Genomic DNA, 12,036 nt, shown 5'->3' with positions numbered 1-12,036 from the left:
TACTAATACCACATTATCTTGATTACTGTTGCCTTAAAGTAAGTCTTGAAGTTGGGGAATGTCAGTCCTCCGACTTTGTTCTTCTCCTTCAAAATGGTGTTGGCATTCTGGGTCATTTGCCTCTTCATATAAATGTTAGAATCAGTTTATTGATATTCATGAAATAACTTTCAGGGATTTTGATTAGGATTTCATTGAATCTATAGATCAAGTTGGGAAAAACTGACATCTTAACAATTTTCAATCTTTCTATCCACAAACATGTAATATATTTCCATTTATTTAGTAGTTCTTTGATTTCTTTGATCAGAGTTTTGAGTTTTCTTCATATAGATCTTATACATATTTTGTTAGTTTTATACTTAAACATTTCAATTTTTGGTGCTAATGTAAATGGCATTGTGTTTTTAATTTCAAGTCTCAATTGTCTATTGCTGGTATATAGGAAAGCAACTGACTTTTGTATATTAACATTTTATCCTACAACCTTGCTATAATTGCTTCTTCATTTCAGGATTTTTTTTTTGGTTCTTTCAGATTTTCTCCATAGATAATCATGTCATCTGTGACCAAAGACAGTTTTATTTCTTCCTTCCCAATTTTTACACCTTTGGATTTTTAAAAATTGAGATATAATTCATGTACCATAAAGCTGAGCCTCTAAAACTGTACAATTTAGTGGCTTTTAGTATAGTCACAAGATTGTACAACTATCACTACTATCTAATTCTGGACTATTTTCATAATCTCCCAAAGAAATCCCATACCCAGTAATTATTTTTCACCCCCCTCCCCCCACTCACTGGATATGTCACATTTTACACCAAAAATCCAACATCCAAGATAAATAAACTACTGTTATACAATTTAAAAGTACAAAAAGAAAAGCAAAACCAGACCCAAAACATAATGAAAAGCATAAGATGACTCATTTCCAAATGAAAAATACTAGGCTAAACATTATGAAATTATCATTTTTACAGGCAAAAATGACCCAATGATGTCAATTTCATATAGTCCAATTTAATATTTGTATCAGTATATTGAAATCATTGAATTTCTTCAGAATACCTTGATGAGTATAGCTTTCAATGTAATTCATTATTGACTCCCAAGTATAGCAATAATAATGTGCAAACAAAATATGAATAAATGAAAATTGCAAACATTAAAAAATCATTTTCAAATCCTCGATTTAAGCGTCCACCAGAGCTGTCATACCTTCACAGGAATGGATGTCCTTGCTGGTTCCTAAGCATGCACAGAAAGGGAATCTAAATACTTAAAAACAAAATTTTAAAACTTTTTTTACATTATTTAAATGTCTTAGATAATTTTATGAATAATTTAGAATCATAAAACTCCACTAATAAGCATTAGAGATAAAAACGGAACTTGTGCCAATACCGTGTGCCCACTGCTAATGATCTTCTCAGATGTCCCATCAGCTGGGTTTCTGCAATAATATATGCTGTTAACACGGTGGTGCTTTTTTCATCAAGCTGTGGCTATATTTTGACCTTGACTCTTTTTGTGATTTGACTGCAAAAATTGTAGTTTGTTTTTTTTAGTTCTTTTTAGCAATAGTAACATGTGGAATTCCGTTTTTTGTTTGTTGGTTTGTTTGAGAAAAAGAAACACCATAAAAAGCAGCTTAAAGGATGTTTGTTAGCAGGGCCACGAAGTGGCCACAAAATTTCTGATACAAAATATTTATCCCAGGTCCCTTGGGCATATTTTTTCTATATATTTTTAGGGCATTTAATAATAGGGGTATATTGCTGAACTTTTATTTTCCTAGTTCATTTTGTGAGGAAAATATAAAACAAACAAACAAAATCCAATTTCTCTAAAGCTGACATGAAAAGAAAACAGAGAAGCAAAATACCTGAGATAATTAAGATCTGAATAATAAAAACCGCAGTCATACTAGAAATTTATTCTATAGTATGAGAATTGATTTCCTTGCAAAATAGTTTGAAAAGGGAAAAGTTAATAATATTTCTTGCCTTGAAGGCAACTGTCTAAACTGGGCCAGGACACAAAGTAAATGACAGCCTTGCTAAAAGCAATATTCACTTTATGTATTAAGTGCTTATCTTACATAAGACACAGAGTGAGAAAGCACCCTATTTACAGTCAGCCTTGCGGATCGACAGACAGACTTGCAAAAGGGCATATTGTGAAAGGGTGATGGTTAGTTATGTTGATTTTACTGTCACTCTTCTGTGATAATTTTCATGTCCAAAGTAATGAATGTATTTGAATGTGTATTACAAGTGCACTATTGCTGTCTCCTGGGCTTCACACCGAGTCACAGAGTGTCCTCTCTGGGAGCTGCGTACACCCAACGGGTCGCTCTCTGCACAGAAACCTTTTATTCTTAATGAAACAGATGTGCAACCTGCTGGGCTCAGACTTTATTGACCAAGCAGAGTAACAACTTCAAGCTTGTTACCAACCTAACTAACATAACTGCAGCCTCAGACTCTTGTTTCTTGGTGGAGTGATTAAAAAAACAAAAACAAAAACAAAAAAACCCTAAAGAGATTGAAGACCAACGAAATGAGACACAAAGACTTATTTTACTATAGTGAAGACAGGAGAGGGAGGGGAGGAGGAGGACAAATAAAGAAAAGGGCTGTCCCAGTAATGCAACTGCAGCCACTTCTTATCAGGTGGAATATTATTGGCAGGCAAATAAAAGACGAGGAAATCAAATCAAGTCTCCCTTTCAAGGCAGGTGAAATGAGGCAGCATTGGAGGTGGGAATCATCTCTGCAATGGCAGAACTAGAAACCTATCTACCCCTGTGGTGTATATGAAAAGGGCCTTCCCATCTTTCTCCTGGGAGCCGGGAAATGGGTTTGCCCAAACAAAGGTGGGACTCCTGGGCAAGATTAGAGAGGGAGCTTGATGGCTTTTCTTGCTGTTGTTTTTTCTACAGAGGTTGGCTGAGTGGACTGAAGTGGGTGCAGTCTGGTCTTGAACTTGAACCCTTCGAAGATGGACACAGGCAAATTTAAGTCTTCCAAGAGGCATTCTTTCTCTGTGTGTCTGTCTCTCCCTCTCTAACACACACACACACACGCGCACGCACGCTCAGAGGGGAGGGTTTTCTTTGAGACAGTCAGTCTCAAAGTCTCAAAGACTGCTTTCTTTGAGACAGTCAGTCTGGGGTCTGAGCAGATGAAGCGCCTATGAAATTTACCTTAAATCCATTCCCCATCTCCCCGCAGAGCTCAGAGAAATTCTTCTAGTCCCTGAGCTGCCAGAAAGTGGCTTGCATGGACCCTGCCCCACAGAGTGTATCGAGGCCATAGCTTTTGGCCTCTGGTCACTAGACCTAGCTGGGTAGACCCTTCTCCACTCACAGAACAGAGCAATCCATCTAGAGCCGCAGCAGGCTTTTAGTGTCCCCAAAGTCCTGGTTTCTTTTCTATTTGGGGTTTTGCAAACTTCAGTTCCATACTTCAGACACTCTGCTTTCTCTATACTTTGTAGTCTAAAGCCACTCTTTATTTTTCCTCTAAGTGTAGGATGGGCAAAACAGTTGTGTCCCCTCCACAGTCAGGTGCGAATCTCAGCTCACACCTAACTGTGTAAGTAGCAGCAGGTCTCCGGAATTTCTCCTCGTGTCCCACACCTCCCAGGGCCCTTGCAGCTTCTCTGTTTCCATAAGATCCCACACGCTTTACTGACAGCTGCTCTTCCTCCTTTGCCTCAGAAAACCAAAGGTCACCAGGTCCATAACCCACATGCTCACAAGCACTGCTTTATGTTCTGCGGGTTAACTGGTCTTCTTTCTGGGTCACCTCTGCCAAAGATCAGTGGCAGCTCCAGAGCATGCAAGCAGAAGAGGAGGCGTGTTGCCCCTGGAATACAGAGATCGGCGGCCTGTAGTTCCAGGCAGTTTCCCCAAAGGAATGCAGGTACCTCCCCAGTGGTGCTGTGGCTGTTACCGCCTATGAAATGTGGCCTGGCCTTGGCACGATTCTGCCTGAAGAAAAGGGGACCACCTGCCGAGAAAATTATCTGCATAAATAACGATTTCACTTCAGCTCTCCTTGCAGATGGTCCTGATTTGGAAGAGGTATGCAGACAGTCTTTGAAATATGACTTCTATTTTTTAGGCCACTTGGAATTCTTCACCAGTCTCTCCATCACCGTGACAATTTATTGGCCTGGAATCATTAGCTGCCTCTGAAACCCAGTTCTTTTCTTCTTAGTTTCTTACTATTTAAAAAATTTCCAGACTCTTCTTTTCTCTTCCCCCTCCTCTCTCTCTCTCTTTTTCTTTCTAGAGATGGGGTCTCATCCTGTTGCCCAGGCTGGAGTGCAGTGGTGTGACTACAGCCTCGACCTCCTAGGCTCAAGCGATCCTCCCTCCTCAGCCTCCTGAGTAGTTTGGAGTACAGGCATAAGCCATCACAATTGGCTAATGGTTTTTGTGTTTTCAGAGACAGGATCTTGCTATGTTGTTCAGGCTCGTCTTAAACTCCCAACCTCAAGGGATCTTCCTGCCTCAGCCTGCTGAGTAACTGGGATTATAGGCATGAACCACTGAGTCCAGCCAGATGCTAATCTCTGAATCTACTTTTTCCCTTATCCTTTTGAAATACAACTAGTCATCAGATCCTATAAATTTTTCCTCCTCCTATTGTCACCATTCTAATCTAGGCTATATTACTCCATGCCTGGCCTATTACATTTTAATAGTGTTGTTTGTTTCCCCAATCTTTCTTGCACATGATTGCCATGTTAATGCTTTTAACACAATCCCCACTATCTTTCCATGCACAAATGCCTTCAATGGCCCACCGTTACCTATATAAAATGTATTGTACTGCGTGTTAATCAGCTGATTACCTTAATTTTTATTTCTGTGCAATAGATATTTATTGAACACCTGCAGACATTTATTGAGTACATACATCATCCTTGGCTCTAGAAAGCAATGAATAAGCCTGACCCATTTCTTTCTTGCCTTTTAGAGAAGAGGGGTTGATAGGAAAAATAAATGCTCAGAAACAGAAACTATGAAAGCATGTAATGAGGGAAGCCAGTCTAGGCTCTGGAGTCACAGCAGGCAGAAGTGACACTTCAGCGGAGGCCTGAGGGTGAATAATGATGAATTACTGAAGGGCAGGTGAGGGACACAGCACATGCAAAGGGCCTGTGGTAAAAAAAAAAAAAAGTTTGCTGCAGGTCTGGAAGGAGACAGAGGGAGATGGGGAAGTACACAGGGGATAAAGGTGGGGAGGTCACCAGGGGCCGGACCCTGCAGAGCCTGGTAGGATGTACTCAGGAATTTGACTTTATTATAAAAGCAATGGGAAATCACAGCAGGTCTAAAGCAGAGGAATGCAACAATTTATGGTGTTTCAAAAAGATTACCCCAGCTGCAGTGTGAAGGAGGTGTGCACAAGAGCCTCCTGGGTGACTAAATAGGAGGCGGCGTGCAGATAAGAGGTGGTGGCACCCTGGACCAGGGTAGAGCCACTGAAGCTAGCAGAAAAGGAGAAAATATATGGATTCAAGAGAGAACGTGAGCGATCAGCCGTGGGGATCAGCACTGGAGGGAAGTGATGAAGAGGGAGATTAAGGATAATGTCTAAGCTTTTAGCACAAACAACAGACGACCATGGTCCTCTTTAAGGAGTTAGGAACCCAGAAAAAGAAGCAGGCATGGGTGTGGAGGTTGATGCTGAGTTTAGAATAGCTTAGTTTCATTTTGTTTTCAAGACAGGATCTCACTCTGTCACCCAGGCTGGAGTACAGTGGTGCAATCACAGCTCACTGAAGCCTTGAACTACTGGTCTCAAGTGATCTTTCTACCTCAGCCTCTCAAGTAGCTGGGACTACAGGTGCACACCACCATGCCTAGCTAATGAAAACTTTTTTTTTTTTTTTTTTTAGAGACAGGGTCTCATTATGTTTTTCAGGCTGGCCTCAAACTCCTGACCTCAAGCAATCCTACCGTCTTGGCCTCCCAAAGTGCTGGGATTATTCGCATGAACCACCAGGCCAGGTGCAGGATTAGTTTTGGATAATCTAGTCCAAATTGGATACCTCTAAGAGGTATCTAAAAGGTATAATAGAAACATAGGTCAGTCTGGAGTTCAGAAGTGGGGCCAGTGTGAGAGGTAAATTGAGAGAAATGGCATATTTGGTAGTTGAGACCATAGGAGCCTTAGAGTTTGTCTAGGGAGAACTTGTATAGAGCGAAGAGAGAGTGGCCTGGGCCTGAGAATCAAAGAACAGAATCACGGAAAGGTTGAGTAGAGAAGAAAGAACTTGAGTCTGAGAAAATGAAGCCAATGCAGTGGGAGGAAGGCTGAAGAGGATGGTTTCTGGAAATTAGGAGAAGAAGGTGTGTTCAGTGGGTGGGGTGTCACGGTACTGAATGCAGTAAGCTATGGACTATTAAGTCCTCATGAAGGTATAGAGGCCATTAATAACATTAAAACATTCTTAGTTCAGTGCCAAGTGCAGTGGCTCACACCTGTAATCCCAGCACTTTGGGAGGCCGAGGTGAGAGGATGGTAGCAGTCTAAGAGTTTGAGACCAGCCTGGGCAACATAGTGAGACCTTATCTCTATTAAAAAAAGGACAGAGCCAAGTGTGGTGGCTCACACCTGTAATCCCAGCACTTTGAGAGGCTGAGGCGGGTGGATCACCTGAGATCAGGAGTTTGAGACTAACCTGGCCAACATAATGAAACCCTGTCTCTACTAAAAATATAAAAAATTAGCTTGGCATGGAGGCAGGCACCTGTAATCCCAGCTACAAGGGAGGCTGAGGCAGGAGAATCACTGGAACCTGGGAGGTGGAGGCTGCAGTGAGCCGAGATGGCGCCATTGCACTCCAGCTTAGGCAACAAGAGCGAAATTCTGTCTCAAAAAATAAATAAATAAAAATAAATAACTGGGCATGGTGACACGTGCTTGTGGTTCCAGCTACTTGGGAGGCTGAGGTGGGAGGATTACTTGAGCCTGAGAAGTCGAGGCTGCAGTGAGTCGAGATCATGCTACTGCATTCCAGCCTGGGCAACAGAGTGAGACACTGTCTAAAAAAAAAGTTTCAGTTCATATTTCATTTTGGGGTGCCTCTACATCCTGATTAATTTTCTCTCTCTCTCTCTGTCTTTCATACACACACACACACACACACACACACAAATATACATACACACAGTAAAATTCACTTTGTCCTATACAGTTCTATGGATTCTGACAAATACAAAGAGTTGGCTGTCTACCATCACAGACATGATACAAAACAGTTCCATCACCCCCACATTTTACCATGCTATCCCATAGTACTTCAGTCTTCTGTCCTCACTCCTGGAAACCAACTATTTGCTTTCCATTCCTAGGTTTTTTTTTTGTTTCACAACATTATCAATGAAATCACATGGTATATAGTGTTTTTAGCCAGGTTTCTTTCACTTAGTGAAATATATTTAAGAATCATTCAAGCTATTGCATGAGTCAAAAGTTCAGTCCTTTCTATTGTTGAGTAGTGTTCCATGGTGTAAACAGACTGCAATTTGTGTACCCATTCATAGGTTGAGGGACAGGTTAGTTATTTTCAGTTTTCGTTGATTAAAAATAGAGCTATTAAAAACATTTGCATACAGGTTTTGTCTGAACATTAGGTTATTTCTCTTGGGAGTGGGATTGCTGGGTTATATGGCATGGCTATGTTTAGCTTTATAAACCTTAGTATCTTGATAATGATAGTAGTTTGGTGAGGTGGTAGGGTCAAAACAGGAGTGGAGAGGGTTAACAAGAAAGAGGGAAGTGAGGAGGTGGATATAGTGAGTGAAAGCAATGCTTTAATTTCAGTGGACATGGAGAATTTCAGCTGACACAGGGAAGCAGGGATGTGGTTGGAGGTGGCATGAGGTTTAGGGAGGGAAGGGTTGTCAGAGATAAAAGATACTTGATCATGTTTAATGATGATGGGAAGGAGGAAGCAGACAGACAGGATGAAGATAAGAGAAAGAGAAGGATGTCAGGGAGGAAGGAGATAGTGAGGTTTCTGGTAGGATGGGAAGGACTGGCTTTTGATAAAAAGGTAGCTCTTACATGTTAATGAGAAGGCATAAATGCAGTGAGCCTTTCCAAGCCCTAGTCTGACCTTCACGTGATCTCTTAGGGGATGGCAAAAGACAAGTACAGCCCTTTCAAACTACACGCCTGCAAAAACTCTTGGCCCCAACCAGACTGTCTCATGATGACACCACGTTCACGCTGTTGTTTAAAAGCCAGTGGATATTTGGGGTTTTGGGGGTGTCAGTAGAGCACCTTTGCTTGCCTGGCAGTGGTGAAGAATTTGCTAAGGAAAAGAAGCAAAGCTGCAAGTTCAGCAGATTGTTACTATTTATCCTTAGAGGTATGTTTTACCCTAGTTTCTCCAAAAAACTCTTATGATGTTCACAATGGGATCCCAGTATCACAGTTACCACTCAGATCACCAGGACCTGAGTAGGTGCAAGACTTGGGGACAAGCAGCATGTTCATGAAAGTTCCCTCACTGTGTACAGTTTGGCAATTTGTTAACTTTCTTGATAACATAAACACATTTTCTTGCTAGAGATCTTGACATTGACCCCTGATAATTAGAAGCAGTGGGGACTTTTCCTCTGACTCATTAATGAGTAAAACAGGCTAGAATTTTTCTCCCTATATTCCATCTCTTAAAAAGAAAATGGTATCTACCATAATGGCAGAATAAGAAAAATAACAGTTGCATTAGCCAAAATGATGAGGATGCCAGTTGCTGGGTGCATTGTTTAAGAAGTTGCCATTTTTGCAAATCAAAACCACAATGAGATACCATCTCACACCAGTTAGAATGGCAATCATCAAAAAGTCAGGAAACAACAGGTGCTGGAGAGGATGTGGAGAAATAGAAACACTTTTACACTGTTGGTGGGATTGTAAACTAGTTCAACCATTGTGGAAAACAGTATGGCGATTCCTCAAGGATCTAGAACTAGATGTACCATATGACCCAGCCATCCCATTACTGGGTATATACCCAGAGGATTATAAATCATGCTGCTATAAAGACACATGCACACGTATGTTTATTGCGGCACTATTCACAATAGCAAAGACTTGGAATCAACCCAAATGTCCATCAGTGACAGACTGGATTAAGAAAATGTGGCACATATACACCATGGAATACTATGCAGCCATAAAAAAGGATGAGTTTGTGTCCTTTGTAGGGACATGGATGCAGCTGGAAACTGTCATTCTTAGCAAACTATCACAAGAACAGAAAATCAAACACTGCATGTTCTCACTCATAGGTGGAAACTGAACAATGAGATCACTTGGACTCGGGAAGGGGAACATCACACACCGGGGCCTATCATGGGAAGGGGGGAGGGGGGAGGGATGGCATTGAGAGTTATACCTGATGTAAATGACAACTTGATGGGTGCTGACGAGTTGATGGGTGCAGCACACCAACACGGCACATGTATACATATGTAACAAACCTGCACATTGTGCACTTGTACCCTAGAACTTAAAGTATAATAATAATTAAAAAAAAAAAGAAGTTGCCACTTTTAAGACCTTCAGGGAAATACCTGAAACGACCCCAGCTGAACATTCTGATCTGGAAAACCTCATGTTGTTATGTAGCAGAGCAATTTGTGATGCAGGACTGATGATAACACAGTCAGTTGTTGGGTATCAGATTTAACACCTTAAAAACTCGTAAGAACCAATAAATGTTTTGTGGAATGGTTCTATACAAAAGTACTTACTGTGGTAATCTCATCTTAATAGATCTGAAAATGCTACAAGTTTTAAGTCAGAAAATATACTTTCTCCTTTTTGGAAAAGGCTTTGAGACCATCATAAGTGTAATAAATTCAGGGAAGAGTTTTGCAGATGGTGAGTTGGGCTGTGAATCCAGACATAATCTACATAGGTAACTAGTGTTTCAATGACATTTGGCTATTGTTTTCCTTTTCTCAGTGCCATGTTATTTATTAGAAGGCTGCCATATTATAAATAAGATTGCTGTCCTTTTGAGAAATTTCTTCTAGAATACTTAGCACCATTGATACCAGAGTTAAGAATGCTAGGAAGTAGCTCTGTGATTGTGAAGCTGTTGCTTGATTTTGACTCATTTGCAGACTTTTAGAGAGAAGTTGGTCTATGCTGGGGAATGGGGATCCACTGTGGATTAAATATCATTTCTCCTCTTCAAAATGCTCACAGTCGCTCCCCACAAATGCTCTTTGAGAAAAACTGGAAAGCAGAGACTATAATCCACTGTGATTTGTGCCCTTGGGAGAACAGAAAGGAAAGATTGGCTCTGTTTGGAAAGTCTAGAGAAGATGTGTTTAAGAAAGCTTTGACTGGGTGCAGTGGCTCATGCCTGTAATCCTAGGACTTTGGGAGTCTGAGGTGGGAGGACTTGAGGTGGGCTTGAGGCCAGGAGTTTGAGACCAGCCTGAGTAACACAGCAAGACCCTGTCTCTTCAACAAAACAAAAAATAAAAAATGAGCAGGATATGGGGGTGCTTGCCTATAGTCCAAGCTACTTGGGAGGCTAAGGAGGAAGGATTGTGTGAAACTAGGAGTTCAAGGCTGCAGTGAGCCATGATCATGCCACTGCACTCCAGCCTGGGCAACAGAGCGAGACCCTGTCTCAAAAAAAAAAAAAAAAAGAAAAAAAAAGAAAGAAAGCTTCTGTGACTACTAAATCCCAGCAATTGAGCAGGATCCCCCCACTTTAGACAGCAGAGGAGAGCAAGACAATCAGAGTGGTCAAGATGCGTTAAAACACAGAGCCTGGGAGGACACCCGTTTGGGAAGTTCCTTGAACCTGGGCAAAGGAGATCCATGTACCTCCAGGCCTCTCTGACTTCTCAAAGTCATTAGCTTCTTCTGCATGAAAAAAAAATCATTATCTACGTAACCCTTAGAGTTTACTGTATGCAATATAGTTGTAGGACCAGTATGAGATGTGGAATGGGAATGGCCCAGCAAGCTGAGAGAAAGGACTACTTCATTTGGGCTACCTTATCTGCAATGGATGCCCACTAACTTGGTTTGGGAAGCTGGTAGATGCCCTGCTGTATTTACTTTTCATCGTGGGAAGCCCTGGGAGGCCAACACAGCTCTGATCTGGCATAAAGAGAAAATCCATGAGACACTCTTTCTAACACCGCTGCAGGCAGGAAGTATACACATTCCCTAACTCTTTGATTGGAATGTGTAAATGTGAAAAGAGTCCTGAAGTCTGTCACCGTGAGCAAGAAGACTGCCATGATGGAATAAAGCCCACATCACATTGCAGTCATATGCTTTTCTTCATGGCCTAGACTGTGCAAATGGCCTTCACAAATGGCATTGAATGGATGTTCAGGATCAGGGATTCTGTCTCCACACATAGAATAAAGTAAGGCTAACTATGAGGGTTGAATCTATGGCCTTTTGCCATTCATTAACTCAAGCATTTATTATGTTTGCCAAGCACTATGTGAGCAGAGAAAACCTGGGACAAAAGATAAAAGAAACACAATAATAAAACCTCATGTATTTGGGCCCCTCCAGTTAAGAATTTTAAAAAGTACATAAAATTTAACATTAAAATCACTTCTTAGTAAGCCAGTGACACCATACATATAGTTGCAGAAGAAAGCTTAAATTATGTAAGGCAGTTTTCATGAACTCTTACTTTAGAAACACCTTCAGAAGAACACAAAGACAATACATTAAAAACAGACCATTCTTAAAGATGTGTCGAAATAGTTTCTGAAAAAAAAATTGCCATTAGACCAGGATTTAACTTGATCCTAGTTAACATGAATCTTTCCAAGTAATAAAACTACTGTATTAAATTTTTTTCTGAGTCCAACTAAATCATACTGATTTTTTTTCTCCCATTCTAAGTCATAGTTGGTGTTAGAGATTTTCCTACAAAGCAGCTTCCATTTAAGGATTAGTAGACTTACTGAATTTGGATACTATAAATATCACACATGTGTCTTCTGCCCAG

This window comes from Macaca fascicularis, chromosome 9 (genome assembly GCF_037993035.2).
Source record: "Macaca fascicularis isolate 582-1 chromosome 9, T2T-MFA8v1.1".
In the NCBI taxonomy this organism is placed as follows: Eukaryota; Metazoa; Chordata; class Mammalia; order Primates; family Cercopithecidae; genus Macaca; species Macaca fascicularis.
This window is presented reverse-complemented; position numbering follows the sequence as displayed.